This window comes from Pseudonaja textilis, chromosome 10 (assembly GCF_049901715.1).
Source record: "Pseudonaja textilis isolate UNSWEBS1 chromosome 10, rPseTex1.2, whole genome shotgun sequence".
Lineage (NCBI taxonomy): Eukaryota > Metazoa > Chordata > Lepidosauria > Squamata > Elapidae > Pseudonaja > Pseudonaja textilis.
Window position 1 is genome coordinate 5,772,791 of NC_141999.1, and position 25,342 is coordinate 5,798,132.

General features: G+C 39.6%; 1 protein-coding gene across 2 annotated transcripts in view; it reads right to left on the reverse strand.

Annotated features, from left to right (window-relative positions):
- CSMD2 (CUB and Sushi multiple domains 2) overlaps positions 1–25,342 on the reverse strand; it is a 635,577-nt gene that overhangs the window by 463,814 nt on the left and 146,421 nt on the right. The gene's annotated exons all lie outside the window — the stretch shown is intronic.

The window sequence follows — 25,342 nt, forward strand, 5'->3', positions numbered from 1 at the left end:
TTTGAAACTTTCCATGTCTGGATGTAAATGGGACACTATAAATAACAATGATTTCCTGGATAACATCTCCCACATTCATAAAGGAAATAATAATTCATAAGTAGAAAGGCCTCTCCTATTGTATCAAATAGAAGCAAGAAACTTTTTTTAACCTATTTTACAAATGCCATCATATCTTTTCGCAGAACAGCAGTCTTAAAAGCTACAGTAGAAGTCAGAACAAAGCTGCTGGTAAGCCAGCTTGATGTAGTGATTAAGGCATCAGGCTAGAAACCAAGATGGCATGCCTTTGAGTCCTATCTTGAGCACAGAACCAGATGGGCGATCTTAAGCCAGTCACTCATTCTTAGAAAGAAGGCAATAACACATCACTTCTAAAATCTTTTTGGGAAAACTGCAGAGACTTGATAAGAGCCAGTTTCGTGTGGTAGTTAAGATATCAGGATAGAAACAGGGAGACTGTGAGTTCTAGTAAAACCTTAGATTTAAAGCCGATTAGGTGACTTTGGTCCAGTTCCTTCTCTTAGCCCTGGGAAGGAGGCGAAGGTAAACACTTCTCAGATAACAGATAATCAGAGTTAGAAGGGACCTTGTAGGTCGTCTAGTCCAACCCCCCACCCAAGTGGGAGACCCTACACCATTTCTGACAAATGGCAGTCCAATCTCTTCTTGAAAGTCTCAACTGATGGTGCTCCCACAACTTCTGAGCGTTTTTCCTTGCATAGCACAAGAAGAAATGATACTTCCAATCCAGACTGTCATGTGGACCCATGCGACTACAAGAACATCCTTTCAAGTAATTCTTCGTTTGTGTGTGTGTGTGTGTGTGTGTGTAAAACAAACAGCAGTGCTTAATAGATATCAACACATCAGCCTTACATATTGCCCTATTTGCATGTCTAAGAGAAATATTTTATTGCCTGAATTATTGGCAGCAGCAGTTCATGATGACTATATTTTTACACCATTGTGTAAAAAAAACATTCTCAGCTGCTAAGAAAGAAGTTGCCACCCAGTATCCTTAGTTGTCTCTTGATTCATGTCTGCAGAAAGACTTCCTCGGTTTATTTGTGTATTTTACCTACTTTCAACTTCAAACAGTCAGGTTAGGAAATGTTAACCAAACATTCCAATTAAAACAGTGGAAACAAAATGACAACAGCTATTTGGGAGATTCTCTGTTCTGAAATATGAGGCAAAAATGAGATTTATCCAAAGAAAAGGAAGCCAGGATGAAGCCAGTCTGTCTAGCCCTCACTGTCAAAGAATATTATACCTTTAACTTTCTGTTGCATTCATTCCCTTCTCTTTGACATATGCAAAACCTCTGTCTCAATGGGGTTTATTATCCTGATATTCCAAGTCAATACTGCTAGTATTTGGGGAATGTTACATGTCTATGCCCTTCACAACAAGCTTCTTACACTTTTATTCTTTAAATCAATGGAACACTGGAAGGGAAATGGAATAAATTTTAAAGAAAAGAGCAAATTGAATTAGACTATCACCACGAAGGCAGGATTAATAGCATGTTATAATGCTGAATGCCATCTTCTTCATTTTTGAACATGCTGGTAGATTAAGAGACCACACTGTCCCAAACTGGATGAGGTAAGGAAAGAGATTCAGGGTAGCCTAACTTAGAATATATCAGGATATGTTTAGAAAGATTAGAAGCAGTGGGGGGATTCAAAATATTTTACTATCAATTCTGCAGGCATGGTTTGGTGGGCATGGCTTGGTAGGCATGGCAAGGGTAGGATCTACTGTAAAATCTCCATTCCCTCCCCACTCCTGGGGGAAGGTTACTGCAAAATCCCATCCCCCTCTTCTAACCTGCTTTCCAGCTCCATTCTCCTGTGCAGGGCAACAAAAGAAGACCCAGCCAATCAGCTGGGATTCAGGAGGCAGAGAATAGATGGGGGTAGGGCCAGTCAGAGGTGGGATTTGCCGGTTCTCCAAATTACTCAAAATTTCCACTACTGGTTGTCCAGAACTGGTCAGAACCTGCTGAATACCACCTCTGGTGAGAAGGTGATAGCTTTAATTTGGTAAAAATCTGGATTAAACTAAAATAGATTTCACTGTGAGCCATCTTTTTTGCCAGAATAAAGAAAAAAATAAGCTAAGATTCTAAATAACATCACTGAAGCTAAGGGTGGAAGTATTGCAGAATAAGCTCAGTAATTCATGTTCTCCTTGAATGGGTGTTTTGTGACTAGCCCCGTCCATGCTAGTTATTTAATGAGCATCCACGATATGTCATAACTCCAGATGTGTCTCTGATCCCAACAGCTAGGGATTCCTGAACTCTGCATGCAAATACACTCCATATGGAAATGGAACATCTTATGAAATTTGTCTGCCTACATTTTCCTTCAGCTTTTGTGTTTTTTTTAAATACATCTCTACTTGAAGGCAGCTGAGGCTGGATGTGAAATGTTTCCTGTGCAGACCATGTATCCTCTCATGAAGCTATGGTCTGTCTTCAAAAGCAACTGCTAATATTTTTTCTCAGTTGAGAAATTCTTTGTGCTTTGTCTCTAGCCAGAACTTTTGCCTAAATAAGGACAATTCTGTTTGGGGGCCTTTTATCTAAGTTTCTGTACTATGAGTTTCAGTTACAAAAGCAAAGTTTTGGAACTTTCACAATAAGTGCCCAGTGAGCTTTAAAGAAGAGGAAATAACAGTACCTTTAAAAAAAATTGATTTTATCCCCTTTTCTATGTCATGATTCATTCCCATTAGGGCCAAGAAAGATAAAGCTAAATGGAAATGTATTTTCTCCTTCTTTTCTGTTTCTTTGTTCCCGAAAAAAACATAGACACAAAGAAACTTCCTGTTCTCTCTCTTTTTTTTTCTGGGTAGTAATGAACTTGCATTTTTCATCATCTGTCTTGAAGATACAGGTATTTGGTTCATTTTGTAATGTAAAAAAAAAAATCACTTTTTTCATAAACTGTGGTCTGACCAGCATAACAAAGGAAACTAAAAGTCCATCCACCTTCTCCTCCTCAACCATAATCCAATTCAGTTCTATGTCTATGTATTTCTTTATGGTTTAAGAATTAATATGTGATATTATTTCCAATTAAATATGTTTACTTCTGAAGCTGAAAGCATTTTCCTTGATCTGGGATTAGCAACCTAAAATCCTCAAGCCTAATTCAGGACACTGAATTACCTTTCTCTGCTCCCTGGCAGGAGGCACCTATAACCATAGTACCCTATTTTATTTTTATTTCTATTTAGCAGATACAATTCTTCAAGACAGCATCATTCTGAAATATTGAGAGGGGTGGTAGCTGTCTGGCATCACTCAGATCACTTACTCTTCTATGTAACATTCCTTTAATCCAGAGGGGGAATGTGCCAGATTGGCATCAGGATGGCAGTACAATAAATACATTGTTTTGAGTTAAGTTTCATTTTACTGCAGTGACTTCTTTTAAGATCCGAATCTCTCATAGTTTCTGTACTGGACTAGCAGACTCGTAGCCTGCAAATCTGATTGGCCCGCTGAAAGCCGATCGTGATTGGTCGCCATAGACTGATGCGATTGGCCAGTAAATGGGCTGCCACGATTGGCCCTGCCAAGAGCGGCAAACTCAAATCGCCTTCATTGGCTGCCTAGCCGCAGCCAGCCCTATATAAGGGGCTGCTGCGGCTGGGGTTAGTTGCTCAGATCTGAAGTCAAAAATAAAGAGCTTTAGTTACTATCTGAGTCTTGCCTCCGTTCTTGAACCATCCTCCCAGATATAACAGTTTCAGTATCATGCTGACCATACTCCTGGCTTTTCTACAAATTATTCAGATTTGTTCTTTTCCCCCCAAGAATAAACCTTTAAAGGTGTCTTAGAGTTCAGCAGTTTAGAATGCAAATCCATGGACTAGAATCATAGAATCATAGGGCTGGAAGGGACTTTGAAGGTCTTCTAGTTCACCCCTCTGCCCAAGGCAGGAGGCTTTAAACCAGTGGTGGGATTCAAAATTTTTTACTACCAGTTCTGTGGGTGTGGCTTGGTGGGCGTGGCAGGGGAAGGAAGGAATCTCCAGTCAGATGTGGGATTTGCCGGTTCTCTGAACCACTCAAAATTTCCGCTACTGGTTCTCCAGAACTGGTCAGAACCTGCTGAATCCCACCTCTGCTTTAAACCATCCTGGACAAATCGTTGTCCAATCTCTTCTTGAAAACCTCCAGTGATGGAGCACCCACAATTCCAGGAGGCAATGCTGAGCTGTTCCAATGCTCAGTAGTTCTTATTATCAGGAAATTCCTTCTTATTTCCAGGTTGGATCTCCCTCTGATGAGCTTCTACCTATTGCTTCTAGAATTCTAGATTCACAGTTTGTATTGAGTCACAGTTTATTTCATCTGTTGAAGAAGACATCTTTGGCTGGCTTCACACATTACGTTGTGGCCCCTCAGCTGCCAGCAGAGCTAGCTGCAGAGTCAGACAAAGAGCAGGTGGAGGGAGAGTCTGGGCCATGTTCAGAGCCTTTGGAAAGCTCTGATAAGGAAACAGCATCAGAGGCAGAGGCAGAGCTGGGGCCTTCTGTCCTTCCCCAGGTGGAGAAGCAGCTGTCTTCAAGGCCTGAGCTGAGTGAGGGGGGAGGAACGGATGGGGCCATCCCAGATGCACCTATGCATAGAGAGGAAAGTAGAGGAGAGCAAAGGAATACAATAAACTGGAAAAGCAGATGTGGGTACTAGCCAGCTCCTCCCTGGCTGGGAAATAAATAGTAGTGATTTGGGAGTGGCTGTCTGTCACAGATAACAGGTCACTTTTAGGATACTGCAAACAATTCAGATTTCTTGGCCAGGTCTGTTGGGACTAATTATGTTTTATTTTTGTTTATCCACGTGAATAAAAGACTGATCCTACCCTGTTCGAAAAAGGGTTTGTTAGTACTCATGAGTACTAACAAACTTATCATTACTTGCTAAGGCTGGGGCAGAAGACATTATGTTATTTGACATTATTTGTTATGATTCACAAGCTAACAATTGCCTGGTATGAGATACAAACTGAGTCATTCTCTCTGAGTTTAATTCATCACATATTAATTGAACTCCATTGATTTTGTCTGAGAAGGAATCTTTCCCCTTGCCTTGATACAAGGGCAACCAGAAGCAGAAAAGCGACACATTTTCCCTTCCCATATTTTTCCTATCAAACCATGTACCACAATTTGTCAATTGGAGGAAGCAAAGGAGAGGTGGGTTGGAAAGACTAAGGTTCAGAAAATGATTTCCTCCAAACACTGGGTGCCAGTGTTGATCTGCACTGCAGAACAAGGTGGAGATTATGCCCTTGTCCAAGGCAAGGTTTTGCTGCTGATCCAGAAACTACTCAAAAGCCTCCACACAAGGAAAGTCAGAAAAGTTGCTGCCTTGACCTTCTTAGCTACTGACTAAACATCCTGCCAAGAACCTGTTTCAGAACATTCATCAAAGTGAGTGAAAATGCAATTTCCTCTGTGGATTTTGTTCCTCTTCTCCCTCCCCCCCACTGCACCCCCAAATTTTCTCTATCAAAAAAGGCAGAGCCCTGTTAAATAAAGGGAAATGGGAAATATGCATATAAATGGCACAGCATGTTTTTGGAATAAATATCTTTATGTAATTTTCTTCTCATTAATAATTTTCTCGAATTCATACACAGAGCAGCCAATGATGCAAAGTGTATGTATGTATGTATGTATGTATGTATGTATGTATGTATGTAGTATTCAGCTTTGTTCAGGTATTTTCCCACATCATCATAGTTGTGCTTTTAAAGTTGTAGCAACGTTTTGGCAGAGTCTCATCTGCCATCATCAGGCTTCTGTATAGTGTTCATCTGTGAGTCAGACTTTCACAGCCATTTCAGTTTTAAATTTGGGGCTAGCCTACTGCTGTGCCAGAATGGTTTTTTCTTCATCCTGATTGGTTGGGAGTCTTGGTCTGTGTTTATTGGTCTTGGAGTTTGCTGTGCTCTGCTTGATTGATGTTTCTAATATCTTCTTTCTGTTTTGTAGCTTTTTTTGTCTTGATTGGCTGGCAACATTGTGTTTCCTGTATTGGAGGCTTTTAGTGTGGCTTGGCTCCAAGTAAACAGACAGCTATCATTTATTAGAAAGCTAAGTTTCATCTGGGTGCCTGGTTGGGGTGTGTTTGAGCTGGAGGTATCGGGGGGAGTCTGTTTGTGCCCCGGTGTTTGCCTGGCTTGTGGTGTGGATATTTTTTGTTTGAGAATGCAGGCTTCCAGATAATTGACAGTCTGGTGGAATCATCTCTTCTATTCATGCTTTCAGGTCTTTTTTCAATCTCTATGGCTTCTCTGATAATTCTGTAGCTGGGGTTTTCTATAGTGGCTAGGGTTTTGGTGCCATTGAAGTCGATGCTATGACCTGTGGCTTTCATGTGTTGGACTAGTGAGGAAGTGTGTTCCAGCTTTTTTACTGCATTTTTGTGTTCATCTAGGTGGGTACTTATTCTTCTATTGGTCTGTCCAATGTACGTGGCAGGGCATGATGCACAGGGGACTTCATATATGCCTTGGTTTTCCAGGTCAATTTTATCTTTGGGGTTTCTTAGGATAGCTGCTATTTTTCCTTCTGTTTTGAAGGCAGTCTTGATGTGATGCCTATGTAGTATCTTACTGATTTTATCTGTAGTATCTCTTATGTAGGGCAGGGCAGCTGTTCCATAGGTCTGTTCATCTTCTAGGTCTCCATTATGTCTCACTGTGTTTTTGTGGATCAAACCAGTGATTTTGCTTTTGTGGAAGCCATTGGCTGTCAGTATTTTAGTTGGGGTACATAGTTCAGTCTTTATGTAGGCTAGCACCAAATTTAAAACAGAAAAAGCTGGGAAAATTTGACTCACAAACGAACACTATACAGAAGCCTCATGATGGCAGATGAGATGCTGATGAAACATTGCTACAACTTTAAAAGCACAACTATAATGACATGGGAAAATACCAGAACAAAGCTGAATGCCATACATGTAAGTACCCATGAAAACTTAAGAAAACACACACACACACACACATACACACATATAAACAGTTCCGACCTGTCATTAGGAATTAACTAATGAACATTCTTGTTTGGTGGGCCTATTTCTAAGGTAGCATTCTGGATAATCACAGTCCCACAATTAAGAAGATAATATATTATATCCAACCAGTTATTAAGAAGTCCTAAAACCTGGGACCTTCTTAGACATTGCCACTACTATACATCTGGTGGATCTCATTCTGTTTAGATCTATTTTGTGAACTGTAAGAGTTATCTCAAATAGATTAAAATTGCCTGTATCATTTCAGAGGTATCACATATTAATCACCAATAGAGGAGAATATTTGTAACTAAGGATTGCAATGAGGGGTCCTTGGTGCTCTCTAAGTTTGGTTGTTTTCTTGCAGATGTTTCATTACCCAAAACTAGGAAACACTGATGATGTTACCTAGTTTGGATAATGAAACATCTGCAAGAAAACAACCAAACTCAGAGATAAACAAGGACGTCTTATATTAAGCCCAACTGGTTCTCAGATCTTGGCTATAGAATGACTCAAAATATATTTTCCAGAAGCAGTAAGAGGAAACTCCCCAATGTTTTCTTTGCATATGTTCAAGGGAAATTCTGTGTTCTAATCTGTTAAAACGAAAGAGAGATCACTCAAAGAAGCTGTTGAGGTAATTCCCCATTAGGAGAATGAGTGCACACAGGGAGACGTAGTGAGAGTGATGTTGAATAACACACGACCAGAACACAGATACACTGAATAGTAGGTTTTACTTCCATTAAACAGTTAAGCAAAGTCCAACAAACAATCCAAGTCATACACGGTTAAAGCAGTCAATATTTCAGTCCAGGGATAATCCAAATAACAAAGTCCAGTATCATAAACTGTTCAGTAACAGACTTACAGCAATCCAAGAAGAACGACGATCAGCAACAGTCAATAGGGAAAGTGCAGGAACCAAAAACATCGACCATCAGAACATCTAGCAACTAACAACAGAACTAACAACTGGCTCCATCTTATGGACATTTGAGGAACCACACCCAATTATAATTTTAGCATTCCCTTAAAGAGACAGTATTAAATGTCTATCCTGGTTTATATATTTCCAACCCAACTGTTAGGTGACTATCAGTTCCAAACAGAAGCATTTCTAAAAAGTCTCAAAGGTTTGCCATTGCCTCCTTCCTGGGAGGTTAAGAGAGAGGGACTGGCCCAAGGTTACACATCTGGCTTTGTGTCTAGAACCCATGGTTCCCTGACTCTTGCATTCCTGACTCATAGCATACATGAGCTAAAATATAATAGACTAGTTTTGTGACTCAATTGTGATATGAACTCAACCACTGGCATCCTGGTAAACCATGCTTCATTTAACAAGTAAGCAAGATGACCAGACACAACTATCAAGGAACTCGGTGAAGCTTTCTTAGCTGAGAATTATACTGATAAATATCCCTTTCCAGCATTCTTTCCTTCTGTTTTGTTATTAGTGTTGTACCAGTTTTAATAGTATACTTCTTAAATTGGCATGAGCTGGACCATCCTTATAAAATAGTAAACACAGGTAGAAACAAAGCCCATGATAACAGCATGGCAAAGATAGTTTTTTTTAAAAAAAGACGGGACTAATATCTGAGTTGCTTGAAACTTTCCAATTGAACAAGGCCTTCTTATATTTTTTTTTATATTAATATTATTTATATGCAGTCTCTTTCTCTCCTTGGAAATCAAGTGATAATGTCTGCAGATGTATCTGTTTCCCTACTTTAACAGATTGCAAATATAGCGTGCAATCTACCTAGGGTAAGTATACCCTCAGTCAATCCCTGGTTGGACCGCTTACAACTAACTGTCCCCACCTACTGTAAACCCTCATACTCATATGTAGTAGGGTGTCTGAGTCCATACACAATTGATTGGCTGATGGAAATGGTCAGTATATGTAAGACAGGAACTATTAGAACTATCCTGATTCAATGGAAAAAAATAACAGGATTGCCTGCATTGTATCCCGCTCAGCATTACACCTTGCAAGAGTTTTGCCTTCTGTACAAGGCAGCCTTGTGCACACCCCACTTATATCACAGGATACATGTTTGTGGATTCTGAAGAAGCAGGTGATCCCAGCATTGCAGAAAGCACCATTTCTTTTCCTGACATTTGCAGTACATGACGCAAAACCTTCCCCCAGGAGTCTGAATGGGCTTTTCACTCAGCATTGCCAAGACTTGTTAATAAGGTGCTTCAGAAATGCTGAGCTCATAGTTCAAGGCAGCTTATGCTACAATGCAAAAGGCCATACAAACTTCCTCTTGATGAGCCGCCAGCTCATTGCACTCTTGTAATTATTACGGTGCATTCTTGCCACCCAGCCTGGGAGATTGATGACATAACGTGCAGTCATAAACAATCATCAACGGGGGTGGGAGGGAGCATGAAGTCCAAGAAGAAATTCTATTATGCTGCACTGCAAACAAAGTGGAAACAGCATAATTATGCCGTAAGAACCTGCCTGGAGGGCTATGCTTCTCATTTCCAGGATTATTCACAAGAGCTTATGCAACCATATGGTCACAAGATATAAGTATGGAGTGGAATAAGGGAAAGGCAACAGAACTCGGCATCTGCATTGGTAAGGAATTATGGGAAGTACAGTTTCAACATATATTGAAGATGCCCAGACAGTGCCAGGGTTTGAATCTTGGAACTGTCTCACAAAGATTCATTGTTTGTTATGGTTTTATACAGATGGGGTGATGGATGGACAGTTATAATGCTAAATGAGTAGATGAGTTACTGGTCTGCAGTTTTGTTATTCCACACCTGTAAATTCAGTTATTGGAAAAGAGATACAAAAATGTTCTTTAAATAGATAAACTTAGTTGTTCCAACCCTTATCACTCTTACATTTTGGAACTAAGAATGAAAACAAAAATTCCTGTATCTGTACTGTTACCCTCATATGACAATTAGGACCTAAACTTCTGTTGCTAACTGATGGTATCTTTAAGTGAGTCACCACATGACCATGTCTGATTTTACAACCTTTTTTGCTATGTTTGTTAAGTGAATACCATGTTTGTTAAGTGAATACCATGTTTGTTAAGTAGATCTGGTTTCCCGCATGGACTTTGCTTATTGGAAGCTGGCTGGGAAGGTCACAAATGACCCTGGGACATCCGAACCATTATAAATACTAGTTACCTCTTTTGCAGTGCGTGTACACTGTCATTTGTTGTGTCAAATAATAATAATAACTGTACCAGCAGACAAATAGTGGAAATTATATAATCCCTCCTTTCCTTTATTGGCAACTTTTTTTCTTTCTAAATCCCATAAAAGGTTTCAAAATTCCTAATAGTATTCATGCAAAAAGAATTAAACATTCATTTAAGAAAGGAGAAAACAATTACAAAAATGAACTGATTTCTACAAGAGTAAAAGTAAATCATCCTTTCTTATTGTATATCAGGGAATGGTGTGCTTGTCTAAAATACAATCTAAACTATTTCTAAATCACTTTTGAACAACGCCACCAGGAAGCTAAACCTGGCTATCTTAACTTAAATAACTAAGGAAGATTGGACCTGATAAAAAGTCCCCATTTATTCGTACCTATTTCTTGCATTCTTACTCATGTTTATACTTTTACCTATTATCTTGTAAGCGATTGACAAATCAAATAAATAAATGATTTTTTTTTAAAAAAAAGAGAATCCCAGAGTGTTAAGGCTAGGCTGGAAAGCCAAAAAGAATACTAGAATATGGGAACGGCAAACCACTTCCATGTTGTAACAAAACTGAAACAAAAATTCTACATTTGAGTGTTGATAAAATCATCAATACTCAAGCTTGAGTCTATGATATTCATAGTGATAGTAATAGACCTCTCACTCTCTGCTTGTTCTTTCTGAGGACTGAGGAGTTGTTGAAGAGAGATTCAACGACACTTGGATGCTGTGATAATGCTTTGCTTCTTCTTCTGCTTTTTTTTTTTTTTTTTTTGATAAGGATCCTTGGAATTCTCCTGTCAAATTTGGGTTAAATTGGTACATCTCAACTCCTTGTATGAGATGGCCAGGCTGAGCCTGAGAGGAGGTTTAAACGTGTCATAAGTCACAAGTCTCTTTGCATTTACCTTGAATTCCTTTCTATTCTTAACTCCCTTAATGGTCACCTGGCCAGATTCTTGTAGAGAAATTAAGCTTGCAATAAATCTTTATACTCATTTGAACTGCCTGGATCTCCTGATTCCTCAGGTGCTTAACACAGGCCTTCTTTAAAAAAAAAAGTGGTACGTGGAACAGCTTGACTCCAAAAAAGCAGTACTGAAAAAATGTATTGCCCCAGCTGTAAAAAGATGGGCTAACCAACAAAACGTTTCAAATGAAAAGCTTGCTCTTTGTGTAATTTCTTAAATGAACAAAAGATGTTCCAAATGGGACTTTTCTCAGTTCAACACTTCAACAAATTAAAGTGTTGAATCAGGAAGATGGATGGGAAATTGGAGATGAAGACAAAATAAGGCTATTTTATGTAAATATTGCCACAGCAACAAAATATGTACTACAGAAAGTTCTTTAAAGAAAAGTTTTACATGAAGAGCTGCAGTCGAGCCTAAAATAGAATGGAGCTGATTAACTCTTTTCCAACCTTTCCACCTTCATTCATCAGCCTTGATTACAATAATGCAAACGCTGGGCCTCTTTTGACGCCTCTTCTTTGGTCCTCCTCTGAAAGCCTTTTGTGTTGCGCATCAAATGCCAGGGATAAGCATAGGACTCACTGAAGTTTGGGAGTCATTTAGGGATGCTAAAAAAGGAACAGCATCACCAAAACACAGAATGACTATGACATTAGTTTACCAAAATATTATTTTCCATGAGAACTGAAGAGAACTTCTGTGATATATGTAGTAAGCATAAGAATTAAATGTAGTTGCTGGGCACAACCATCATAGTTTTCAGGGTCAGTTGCACATTTCCCAGATAAGGACAGAGCCCAGGTTACACGAGGTCAGCGGTAGCATAGATTTCACTATATCATTAGAGAGAATGTTGTTTAATTCAGAGTACTTCTGCATTGTCTCAGTCTGAATATACCAACCTCTCAAAAAGGTTTGAAGAAAATAACTGTCTTCAAACCTGACAGTATCACAACACCGCGAGGACAAAAATCTGACGCCCTGCCTCCACCGCCAAAGTTCTTGTAGAAACAAAGGGGGAAAACCCTCAAATCCATTCTATTTAAAAGACAGATAAAATGAACTGTTTTCACATACACTCACCTACTTATATTTTCTTTCTCTGGCCATGTGTCAAAAATAAATAAATAGAACCACAATGCTTCTTAAGAAGAGGAACCAACAAAGCATCAGCCACTTTTCTGCTTGAAAGATCTGCAGCCCAGGCCAACCCATGACAGGATTTCAGGCACATACACTAAGAAACAGGTGCCTACATGCTCCACAGAGCTGCAATGTTCGAAAGAAAACACTAATTTTACTGCAGTTTCATCCCAGTACATGGGCTCAACTCTTAAAGGATGCTGATACTGTGGAGGATGGAGATCTGAAAGTGCTTTCAGACTGATACAGGGCATTTTTGTGAACATACCTGTCAAGAGTACATCTGTGGGATTTATGACATCATGATTTGAAAGGTCTGTTATAATTTATTGTGATCCCAGTTCTTGGAATATGCAATAATGTTACTGTATGTCATTGCACTGATTCCTCTGGCAATAATAATGAACATGTCAGGCCGTGGCTATTAAATATCAAAAACATCTGTCAAGAGTATCCAATCTCCTTTACATGAATGATCTGAGACTACATGAAAAAACACCAACAGAAATAAAATCACAACTCAACACTGTTGAACACAACTCATACACAGCCAAGATATTGCATGGAGTTTGCACTGAATGAATGCATCACCCTCACCACGAAAAAGGGGAAAATAGTGAAAACTAAAAGAATGACATCAAGGGTTTGGATGAAGATGATCACTACAAATACCTGGACAGTGGGCATTCTTCAAGCTGATAACCTCAAGCACACTGAAGTCAAGAAGAAAGTTAGAATTAAATACATCATGTGGATGAAGATGATTTTAAAGATGAAACTTTGTGGAGAAAATACTGTCAAGGCAATGAACATCTGGACAATTCCAGTCATTAGATAGGCAGCTGAAATAGTGGACTGGACTCAAGCAGAAATAAATGCCACTGATAGGAAGGCCAAAACAAACGACAATGAATCATGCCTTACTTACATCTGTGCCGCAATTTGACAGGCTCTACTTACGAAGAAAAATAAGTGGGCATGGAATGTTGCAAGCACATCAGATAGCCATACAAGAAAAAAAGGTCATTAGAAAAGTATCTGAAGAACAGAGAAGAGCATACTCTGAAGCTAGTATATTGCAGTGGTTTACTGGGTACTGGAGAGGCAAACTGGCCTACAAGAAAGACCAAATGAAGAATAGAGAAAAACGTGGCAAGGCAAGGGGATACATAGCCAGTACATTTAAAAGAAAAAAATAGCAGGCAAAGCAAATAACAGCAAGACCTGGCAATGGCTAAGAGCAGGAAAATTGAAGAAAGAGACAAAAGGATTAATATTGACTGTAGCAATAGCAATAGCAGTTAGATTTATATATCTCTTCATAGTGCTTTACAGCACCCTCTAAGCAGTTTACAGAGTCAGCATATTGGCCCGAAATCTGGGTCCTTGTTTTACTGACCTCAGAAGGATGGAAGGCTGAGTCAACCTTGAGCTGGTGAGGATCAAATTTCTAGCAGTGAGTTGAATTAGCCTGCAACGCTGCATTCTAATCACTGCACCCCCATGGCTCTGTACAAAATCCATCCTTAAGAACAAATGAATGCTAATTCAGAATTGAGAAGACAGCAATAGACAGAAAATGCTACCTGTGCAAAGAAGCTGAAGAAACAGTAAACCATCAAGTTAGCTACTCAAAGATTGACTACAGACTGACTACAAACCATAGCACGACAAAATAGCAACAATGGTGCATTGGAGGATCTGCAAGAAATAATATTTGCATGCAGGCAGGAACTGGTGGAACTGAAAAATAGACAAAGTAATAAAAAAATGTTAAAGTGCTCCAGGACATTAGAATTCAAGCAGACAGACACTAGTCACATAACACCACAGCCTTAACAATTGTTGATAAGAAAGACAAAAAAGTCTGGATAGTGGATGTGGAAGTACATGGAGACAGCAGAACAGAAGAAAAAGAACTAGAGAAAATCACCACATACAAAGACCTCCAAACAGAAGTTGATTGAATGATGAGTACCAGTAGCAGTAGGCACATTGGATACAATCCCAAAACATCTGGGGCACTGCTTTAACACCATCAGCATTTACAAAATCCCCATCAGTCAATTGCAAAAGATGGCTTTATTTGGACCAGCTTATATCCCGTAATGATACCTTTAACACCAAACAACATCATCCTTAAGTGGATAAAATGCAATATCCAGCTAAACGCCAGGTTGACTGTGTGACCTATCATAATAAACATCTGGCTAACTGCAACTGAAGCAGGATGGAAAAATACCAGAAAAGTATTAGCATGATTAGCAGAAGTTATTTAGCTTATATTGCAAATATTACAGTTAGCAAAAGTTGCTTAATCTTTATGTTGCAAGCTTTGGAACAATATAGAAAACTTGCCGAATATGAATGTAAACATAATGACCTGTGAACTTGATATTTTCCTGTAACAAACTGTATGGCAAGAGTGGCTTTGGAAAATGACAGATGGTATAAGATAATACCTTATATGGTGAATTGTGCAAGATGACCAATTATAATAACTTCTTTTTCTATAGTACATGGTATAGCAAGATAAGAGAAACGCCCTGGGCGAAGTTAGGGTTGTTAGCTGAATAAAAGTCACACCTTGGGAGTAGCCCGGGGTTCAGAATTTGCCATGTTCTGAACCTTTGTGCAAATAAACCTGTATTCTCCAACCCTTCATGGTCTTGTGTCTTAAATTGGAAGCAGGATTTCTTGCAACATTTCTGGCGACCGTGGCAGGACTGAAGGAAACTTGGGGCTCTCTGGAGGGCCCACTCAGTGCCAGGGCTTTGGTGAGTTGAAGGGGACTTCCCAGGCACCATTGGAACCACTGGTGAAGGGTGAGGAAAGCAGGATGTTTTCCAGCTGGCCAGTGGAGGAAGAGTTCACCAGAAGGCAAGTACTGGGTGTGGGAAGTTATCCCTCTGTGTAAGCAGGGATGGAAGAGAGGACTGATCACCCTCTCTTTAGATAAAGGAAGGAGGATTGTTGGAAGTGGTTGAGGTGAAAGGCTACTGTGGTCCTCACTGGTGACTGTGAGTGTCCAGTACCTTGGGCCAGTAGAGAGTGAATGATGTTCACAGTTCTCATCAGAGACCATGCGTATCTGGCTCCCTGGGTTGGACATGAGTGTGTGGAATAGACCCTTGGTGTTATCCCTAGAAGAAGGACCCCTTACCTTCTTCCTGTACCCCACTCCCGAATTTTCTTGTCTGGTGCCGTGGGAGGCTCATGGGGGGTGGAGAAAGTGTGCCCCTCACCCCGTTGGGGTGTGTGTTAAAACATTTTAAGGTAGCATATGAATCCCAGAACTATGGTATTAAGTGGAGTAGGCATAAGTTGAGGGTCTTTTGCGAAGAGGAATGGCCAATGTTTGAGGTTGGTTGGCCCGATAAGGGTACTCTAGATCCCTCTGTGGCAGTGAGGGTGCATCAGACAGTGTTTCATCCCACGTTAGGGCACCCGGACCAGGCCCCCCATACTTTATTACACCATCCTCCACCTTGGCTTCAAAAATGCAAGGTGCAACAATGCAGGCTCTTAATCACACGTACCTTGGCACCTCCGAAGGCCAAGAACACTATCACAGTTCTAACAAGCTGCCCAGAAGAAATACCACACCTGCCACCTCATCCCCCCCCCCCATGGATTGAGAAGACCTTCTGAAGGAGAGGGATCCTCAGGATCCTCTGGATCCATATGGTGGTTGGATTAGCTATCCCCCATGTTACAAAGGTACGAGGACAGGAAAAGCCAAGGCTCAACCAGTGGTCAACCTGATACCCTGGATTGATCAGTACAGGCTGGACCCTCCCCTAGGAGTGCACCCCTGGAATCGGAGCCCAAGGAGGAAACAGAAGGAGAACGGGGGGGGGGGGGGCTACCTACTGAAGATGGAGAAGTGGAGGGACCAATAGCCAGTCAAACTAGGGCAAAGACCGAACAGATGTCCTTGACTGCTCCCCTTAGACAAGTTGACCAAGTCATTGATAAGGATGATCCTACAATTACCACCACTGCTCCCTTGTTTCAACATGTGCCCTTCACTACATCTGACCTTCTTAATTGGAAACTCCATTATGGCCCCTTTAGTGAAAAACCAACTGAAGTGGCAGACCTTGTAAAAACCTTACTAGATATGCACAACCAGGGGTGGGATTCTACCAGTTTGCACCTATTCGCTAGAACCGGTTGTCAACATTCTAAGCAGTTCAGAGAACTGATTGTTAGAAGAAATTACTGAGCTAATCCTGTAAGGAAGGCAGGAAGGAAACATTCTGGTGTTGCTTACAGAAACTGCCTCTCCGTTAACCCTTATTACCTTCTTGGCAGGACTAGACTTCCTGTCTCAGGAACGTCTCTGGAGTTTTTTTCCCCTCCTTTGCTGGTACTTTGCTTGTGTGGAGGGACCATTCAAAGTTACAATGGCACTGAAAAAAGTGACTTATGACCATTTTTCACACTTATGACTGTTGCAGCATCCCCACAGTCATGAAAGGCCAGATGAGGAGATGCGTGCCTTGATGTGAGTGATATTGAGTTGGCCATGCCCAGCCAATAACATGACCACCAAGCCATGCCCACCACCTAAGCCATGCCCACAGAAATGGTTGTTAAAAATTTGAATCCCACTCCTGCACACAACCCCACTTGGATGGATCTCCAACAACTTATGGGGATCCTGTTTAACCCAGAAGAGAGGGAAAAGATTAGAATTGCAGCAACCAAGCTTCTGAAGCCTGATTTTAGGCCAGGTGGCAACTTTGATGAATATGTCGAGGTGAGTTTCCCTTCAAAGGACCCTAAGTGGAACCCCTATAATAATTTGAGGGACATTCAAGACTATCAGTGGTTGGTAGTCCAGGCAATCTGAATGGCAGGGAAGCCCTCAGTTAACATGTCCAAGCCATCCTTGGTATTGCAGGAGGCCATTGAATGTCCAGAAGCATTCTATACCAGGCTAATTAATAGAAGCCTACCAGATGTACACTCCTATAGACCCCACTGAGCCTGCAAATGCCCAAATGCTTGCAATGACATTTATCTCACAGAGTGCCCCCAATATCTGTCGGAAGTTGCAGAGACTGGAGGAAGCACTGGGAAAGCCTATGAGTGAACTAATGGAAGTGGCCCGGAAGGTCTTTGTGAATAGGGAAAAAGAAGAAGAGAGGAAGAAGGACCAGAAGATGCAGAGAAAAGCTGAATTAATGGCTGCGGCAATGATGTGGACACCAAGAGGAAGGGGAGGTAGCAGAGGCAGGGGAGATAGACCAGGGTTAGGATGAAACCAGTGTGCTATATGCAAAAAGGAAGGACACTGGAAGGGTGAGTGCCCTGAAAGGAATAAGGATGAAAGACTGGAGGGAAGGAGAGGTGACTTTCTAACGGACCACCAAGTGGTTCCGAGGGGAAGCCGGGGAGGAAGAGGACGAAGAGAAGGCTTTTCAAAGGCTCCCCTCATAGGTCTGGCAGAAGTGGAGGAGTGGGACTGAAACCGACCGGGTTCGGCCCGCCTCCTGGAACATGTGGTCAGTTTGAATATAGGAGGCAGATCCATCACCTTCCTTGTAGATACTGGAGCCACTCGGTCAGTCCTAACTCAGCCCCTAACACAAGCCTCCCACTCCTCCATTAATATACAGGGAGCAACAGGAAGTGTCTTGCAGCAACCATTTCTAGAACCTTTGGTTTGCACTACCAAACCATATCCTACCACAACCAACCAAAATAATAATAATAATTTCTGCCCCACGTCTTCCTGAATAAGACTTGTTTCATGAATAAAATTTGGAGACAGACATTTAGGAGAATATCATAGGAAAAAAGAAGCTTCATGCTTCAAGCCTAAAGTTTTGAGTTTGCAATTTGCTTTCATAGCTGCCAATATCAAAACACAGGATGATATAAAATAAACCAACCATGAAATGTCATCTTGAAAATATAGCATCTCATTCAAACCATCTGCACTCTCCACCATAAGAAGCTGATGTGAGCATTCTGGATCTATTGAGAGCTTTAACTTATGTGGCTGAGTCTTATATAAAAGTACAACAAACTGGATTATGTACAGTTTACCCAGCAATCTGAAGGGAAAAGTCTGCTCCTAATTTAACTTTAAGTACCACATTTCTGCATCAAAGTTTACTTCAGAAACTCTCCGAAGAAGCTGTATTAATGTGATGAGGCATTTTCTGCATATCTCAGAATGGACTGGAGTCACAGATTCCATGGCATATATTTTGCTGCATCACTGGCCTGGCATATCTTCCTCCAATTTCCCCTGATTTACTACATCTGCACCACTATGAACAGAAAATCTACTTCTGAAACAATAAAAAAAATTGGTACGAGAGCCTAGTGGAAGAAATAGAACAGTTATTCAGAATTCAAGCACATGCTTTCTAAGAAAATCTCTTCTAAACTTTTATAAACTAGCCAAAGCCAAATGCATTTTCTACGTATGGCAGAGTGGTTTAAGATTCTTCTAAACTGAAGGAAAACCATGAGAGCAATTTAATAATAATAATCAAATCCAGACTTTTTTTTTAACCCAGCTAGTGCTAAAATTCAAACAAAAATGAGAAGGGGGAACTGGGTAAGGCGGTGCTCTAGTAACAATGTTATAGACAAGTGCTGCCCATGCCGCCCTGTCAAACACAGCTTCTTTCAGTTGTTGGATATTCATCTTTGTTATCAAGCCAGCATGGTCTTTATTTGTCTCTTCTTCTTGTTCCATTAACCATTCCTAACATCACTGACTTCTCCAATGAATTTGCAAGCATGACGTGCCAAAGAAAATGAGACGTAGTCTTATGATTTTAGTTTCTAGCGGTGTGTCTGGTTTTGGATGATTTAGTATCTCTTGTTAGTTACTCTGGCTGTCCATGGTATACATTCCTCATTTGTTCTTTATGCTATGGAAAGAACTGCCCGAAATGGAAAGGGTAAGGATGTGACACACACACACCCCTTCATTGTATTGTCTAGTGCACTGTTTGTCAACCTTGGCCACTTTAAGATGTTTGGACTTCAGCTTCCAGAATTCCCCAGTCAGCATGCTGGAAGCTGGAATTCTGGTAGTCACATCTGATGGATGCTAAGGGAGGAGAACATGGGATTCCCAAACTCAAGGTCAGTCTTTTATAGCCAACTTAATTCTTAAGAAGGCTGGTAACACCAAATGATCCCTTAATTTTCTGATTCCTGGCTTCAGACTTGAAATAAAAATACTCAGCTGTCTGTTAATTGATTGGTTGATTAATTGGAAGGCTACGACTAGCACTTATGTGCAAGGGGAACCTTTACCTTTACCTTATATTATTAAGCTGGAATGGCATAAAATCTGTGTTGAATTAGTCTAATCAGGATTCTTTATACCTAAAGCTTCTTCAGATCCTTCCTTGATTTCTTCATATGGGAGATTATAGAGACTCAGATATTTCCTGCTACTTGCACACAGGGAGAAATAATATACAACTGACTACTGTCACTTGGGGACTTTTAGCCCATTAATACTGAAGTTCTATTAAACCAGATATTGCAATTAGCCACACAATGACAGAGCTAATATTTTCATCACAAAAGTTTTGACAATCATGCTTAGCAGTTTGGTTGAATTTCCCCTTTCCTTGATATTAAACTAACTGGATAAAGAACATCCAGCCTCATCCCTGCAGGTCTTTTATTAGCTCCTAAAGATTTATCTGTTAACAAGTTGTTTTTATAAAATGACCAGAAGGAAGTATGTGTCTCTCTAGAAAAATTTCTGCACATCAATTAGCATTTGCTATTTGTTAGGACCCTTAAAAAGGCTGTTCAGTTGGGTGGTTCTCTTTAGTTTCCTTTAAAAAAAATCTAACTGAAAATTTAGGAATCCCTAACACAGATTAGTTGCATTTTAAAAGATCCAAATAGTTTTTATCCTCTGAATAAAAGCATAGTTCAAGAACATACAAATGCTTGAAGGCACGACTTCCAGTTGCAGTGCCATGGTGGTATGGGGAGAGAGGAGCGAGCTCTACTCCCCCATCTCCAATCTGTGCGCTTGGAGGCCCCGGTGAGGGGTGCATAGACCTTGGAAGGGAAGACGACAGTATGGGGAAGCCCGAGAAGAAGTTTGACAGTGCCGACGGTTGGCAGCTTCAAGGGAGATCCCATTTGCATCTCAAATGATCCATCTGTTAAAATACTGAAGTTTGCTGATGACACAACAGTGATTGGTCTCATTCGAGACAACAATGAATCTGAATACAGACAGGAGTTTATACAACTTGCCTCGTGGTGTAACCAGAACAATCCGGAACTGAACACACTCAAAACTGTAGAAATGGTGGTAGACTTTAGAAGAAACCCTCCTATACTACCACCTCTTACAATACTAGACAACACAGTATCAACAGTAGAGACCTTCACATTTCTAGGTTCTACTATATCACATGACCTAAAATGGACACCTAACATCAAAAACATCATCAAAAAAGCACAACAAAGAATGTGCCAACTCAGAAAGCTCAAACTGCCCAAGGAGCTGCTGATCCAGTTCTAAAGAGGATTTATTGAGTCTATCATCTGCACCTCTATAACTGTCTGGTTTGGTTCTGCAACCCAACAGGACAGACACAGACTTCAGAGGATAATTAGGACTGCAGAAAAAAAAAATTGCTACCCACCTGCCTTGAACTGAGGACCTGTATACTGCAGGAGTGATCTGGGGTGTTTAAATTCTTGTCATTGTTCTATTTGTATTGAATTAAACTGCATGGTTATTGATGAACCCTCAATGGCCAGTTCTTTCCTCTTTTCTACCTACATAACTTTTAGATTTAAAAAAAAAACAAACTGTATTGATTTTAGATTTTTATGCTCACTATGCACACAACCACATAACCACTTGTCTCTCTCCCACATACACAAAAAGCATATTTAATTGGGAAAAATGTGGACCTTGGAGAAGTTCCAAGCCCCCATAATAGTCCAAGTGATGCAGATTTTTGTAAAAGTGTTATAAGCATTCCTAGTGGCATGTATGTAAGAATTGTTGCTAGTAAGGCAGATACCAGCAGATCCTAATCTACCAATGGTCATTATATAATAAACATGGAATAACTATCCAAATGTGAGGCTGTGTTGCCTGTCCATTAATCCAAAATGGAAAGGTGTTAAGATTAAACATATCTAAAAATATAAAACTCACTGGCAACCTTGTATCACAGTGGGTAATCAGCTGTTATATGAGTGATTTCACACTTCTCTGCAATAAAGATTCTAATCTGGTCAAGCCATGCATGTGAAGCTTCTGCCAAGTGAAGGTAGGAGCTTGAATTAAGGATGAAATGCTGTAGAAATGAGTGATAAGTTGCAGCGAGAAAGACTAACAAGAAAAGGAACACATCTAAACTCTCACATTTCTACAGAAAACTCTCCAGAAAATAGAAAATAAAAGTCTTCCAGATTTCTTTTTTTCACATATAACCTATTGTCAGCAAGTTGATGTAAGACTATCAGGGCCATATCAGACCCCAAAGTATGTTTTATGTTTGCTATGCTCTCCTGCTCTATCCGTCTTTCTTCTTTTCAATTTTGATAAATATTCCTCCTGGGTAGGATCTATAGCCCAAGGCCACTTTCTGTTGTCATTGCCACTATATATCTTCTGCAGTGTTTCAGAGAAATCATCCATTTCGGTTCCTCTGATGCCCTTTCAGTCCAATGGCATCACAACTCGGATATATTGTCATAGGTTGCTTTACGAGTAAGTTAGAAAAAGTCTGAATTAATAAGAAGATTTGAAATTTCAGTTCAGCCACTGAACTTTGATTTGGATCTCACCAGGCCTCAGAATGACACTTATTTACAGAAGAAATAAATTCTTCCAATTTTGTAAACCATTCCAACCATCTTATTATAAGATTTTTTTGTATCTTTGTCTTCTCTTTCTTTTCCCTGAATATTGTAGAGTACCATAAGCAATGACAGGATGAAATAAACCTTAATGGAGTATGATTTACAACGCTACAACTGAAAGACACGTCTATAGTAAGTAGAATATACTAATTTCCAAACTGACTCCAAGTTCAGATATTTTATACCTAAATCTTGTTATGTAAGATATATGTCCAGTTATATGTCATAGACAAATCTGAAGATGAGGAGGAAGAGATGGCATTACACATAGCTTGGAAAAGTTAGGTAAAGAGCCAAATTTAGGGTTATTTTTTTTACAACCAGCCACCAACTAGCAAATCTGATTTTCCAAAAGAAAGCAATAGATCATGGGAAAGCACCAGCCAGTTCTGTCCCTAAAGCCACAAAATGTAGCCATGCCATTGTGGATTCTCTTTTCATAATTAAAGAAACTAAAAAAAGCAGAAAATAATAGCTAGACAGTATGTTTTCAGTCTTGGGAAGACCAAAAGAAGGGCTGATGCACTCTGACCTACTCATCCATATCAGGTGCTATCAGCACCGAGAGAAAAATCTTCCTTAGTTGAACAAGGGGGAAAGATGACTGGGTCAGCCACTCTTATAAACAAAGACATTTGGTAACCTAGAGACATGCATCTACTTCTTAGCTTACTCTACCAAATTATATCATTTTTCAGGAATAAATAAGGGAGCAAATCAAGACCACTTCCTTAATCAAGATTAGTGTTTTTCAACCTCAGCAAGATTGAATGATGGACTTCAGCTTCCAGAATGACTCAGTCAACATGTAGATGACATTCTGCTACCTGCAGAATTTTGGGAGTTGAAGTCCTCACCTCTTAAAATTGGTGAAAACACTGATCTAAAGAGAAGACGGAAGATGAATGACATAAGTAAATTTAAAGCCCTTATTATGAATGATATACTAAGTAAATTTAAAGTAAATTTAAAGCATGTTATTAACATAATAAGTAAATTTAACATCATGGGCCGGTGATAAATCAAGCTAAAGTCCAAAAATAATGGCAATTCTACAGCCTGAGGAGATGTGCATAGATAAAGATCAGCCTGTAGAATAATGAAAAGATAACCTTGATGAAGGAATGCAGCAGCCAATAAGGGAGGAGAAATAACAACTTAGTCCAAAAAAGAGGAAAGTGGGAGAAATATTTGAGAAAAATATTCAAAAAATAACTTTTTTATAGCTTTTGTTTAAAATGTCTATGGAGATATGTTTAAAACATATCTCTTTTTTTCTTATTTCTGCATGAGACTAAAAAAGAGGCAGCTACTTTGGCAAGCTGCACTGAAGATGCTATAGTTTTAATGACTTGTTTTTATCGACATACTTGTACCTTTTTCGGGCTTCCATGGAAGGCTGAAAATATGTTGCAGTTTATTTAAAGAGATGTTATTCTCGGATTGCCATGACTCCTGAAATACCTGCTCCAGATAATTTTATTTCATATACTGTCCTGTATCTTGCTGGCTATCTGTGACAGATAGATCCTTTCTTATATTCACAAGTTGTGTTCCTGAAGGGTTATATCATCTCTCCCATCTAAATAAGTTAAGCCAGGAGTTTTTCAGATTTTGATTATACCTCAAGTATTACCAAGGAACTTCAGTCATTTCCAGTTTTTTACATTAAAAAGAAAAATAGAAGCTACATCACCAGGGAATGAACAACTCCATCTTCTGTTGCACTATTTAATCTCCCCTGTTCCAATTGATTTATTGCAGTTTCACTGATATTAGATTGTTGACCTATATGTCTCTTGCAAAGCAAATAAAATAACATCTCATACAGTTTTTACCTGGCCCTGCATTTTAATTGTTTTCTTAACTGTAACTTCTTTTTCTGTGTGTATTCTTCCTATTGGGAACTCTGGAGATTAGATTTCCCCTGCCCTTCTTGTTAAGGTGGAACTGAAAGGGCTATAATACTAAAAGATTGCTTTGTAGAGGGAGATAGGCCACATATAAATTCAATAAATAACAAATAAATAAATAAAAGGTGGAGCCTATGCCCTCATTTTTCCAGAGAGTTTTCTGCAAGAATATTGCCCTCCCCACTTTGGAAGTAAGACTTTGAAAGCAAATTCCCAACCAGACCTCTGGAAAGAAAAAGAACAATGAGAGGCCATGGTCACAGGAAGAGTACTAGGAATGGCACTAAGGTCATAGAATCCATATTACCAAAAAATAACAAAAGAAAATGTCCACACAGACAAGTGAAAAAAGTTGAAGGGCTTTCAAGGGGAATAACCACAGGATTCAAGCAACTTTAACAAAAGGAAGATAAAATCCCTTAGCTCTGTAATATAGGAAACATTGGAAGGATATTTCCCAAGTATCTTTCCTAAACTAAAGCCTATGAGGCAATTACAGGGACAGTAGAAAGTGACTAAATGCTTTCCCCAAAATAAAGTTAACCTGTGGGCTCTATAAAGATAAGAACAAGCATAGAGTCCAAATTCCATTTTGCTTAGAAATGTACTTAGCTAATTAACATAGTTTGCTTGGTCATTGTTTCCTAGATAAATAATAATTAGCAGCATTCACACAACAGCAAGTTAATTGTTAATAAACCAAAATAATATAAATTGCAAATAAATCACATTATGCCTTAGTCTGATGTGCATGTTCTGACAATAATTTAAACTCTGAGAAACAGATGGTAAAGAAACCTAGCAAGATTGTGTTTTTCATTCCAGAACTACAAGAATAGGTGATGAGGCAGTATATACTGGCTGCTGCCAGTCATATTTGCTGAAAAATTGAGCATAGGAATAAACAGCATTATTAAAAAAAAAGCTCTCCTAGGAAATATCAGGAATGCAGTTTTGCTCCCACTAAATATCTGCTATCAAAAGCATCTTCACTTTTTACATCAACAAAAAAATATTTTCTTTTTAACACTGAAGCACTAAATCAACATAGGACCAAAGAGTTATTTAAAAAACATTCAATTTAATTAGCATCTCTTAGTCTAAAAATAAATAAGACAAAACCTGCATATACAGAAGCCAAGAATATAGACACCTTTTTTCCCTAAAAAAGGA